The following is a 1,138-nucleotide window of genomic DNA, read 5'->3' as shown; positions in this document are numbered from 1 at the left end:
TCCACACACACACACACACACACACACTCTCTCTCTCACACACACACACACACACACACTGTCACACATCACACACTCTCACACACACACACACACCTCCACACTCTCTCACACACACACACACACACACACCTCCACACACACACACACACAAAATCTTCCACCTCCCAGATGACATGATGCACGCCATCACGCCGTCACGCACGCCGTCCAACTCGTCTGAGCTCCGGTTGATTCACAAAAGGAAGCTGCTGCTGCTCTTCATCCTGTCTGCACGATCACAGTGATTGTGATTGGTTCAGACTGTCACATGTGACATCATCAGCTCCTTTGTTCTAATGCTGAGTTCACTCTCCTCTCTGGTGACACCAGCACACACACGCCTTCACAACGCCACCTTCACAACGCCACCTTCACAACGCCACCTTCACAACGCCACCTTCACAACGCCACCTTCACAACGCCACCTTCATAACGCCACCTTCACAACGCCACCTTCACAACGCCACCTTCATAACGCCACCTTCACAACGCCACCTTCACAACGCCACCTTCACAACGCCACCTTCACAACGCCACCTTCATAACGCCACCTTCACAACGCCACCTTCATAACGCCACCTTCACAACGCCACCTTCACAACGCCACCTTCATAACGCCACCTTCACAACGCCACCTTCACAACGCCACCTTCACAACGCCACCTTCATAACGCCACCTTCACAACGCCATCAAGGAGGAGCTGCAGAGAACATTCAGACTGCTGGAAGATATCCAGGAACATTCTGATCTCCTCCTCTTACCCCCAAACTCTGTGTGTGTGTGTGTGTGTGTGTGTGTGTGTGTGTGTGTGTGTGTCTGAAATAGAGGGAGCAGGTGCAGTTGGCCCAGGTGTGTGTGATCAGCGTGAACACACACTTTTTTGACTTTTGAGGTCGATTTGCAATAAAACCCAGAATGCACTGCTGCTCGGTTGACGGCGAGCTGAAAGCGAACTGAGACCCCGTCAACGCCTCTTTGAAGTAAGAGGCCGGTGTGTGACGCCGCGTGACTCGGCGTGACGCCGTGTGACGCCGCGTGACTCGGCGTGACGCCGTGTGACTCAGCTGTTTGGATCCTTCAGAGGATCCATCCTCC

Source organism: Symphodus melops (genome assembly GCF_947650265.1).
Source record: "Symphodus melops genome assembly, chromosome: 17".
Taxonomy (NCBI): Eukaryota; Metazoa; Chordata; class Actinopteri; order Labriformes; family Labridae; genus Symphodus; species Symphodus melops.
The sequence above is the reverse complement of the archived record's forward strand: the minus strand, read 5'-3'. Positions refer to the sequence as shown.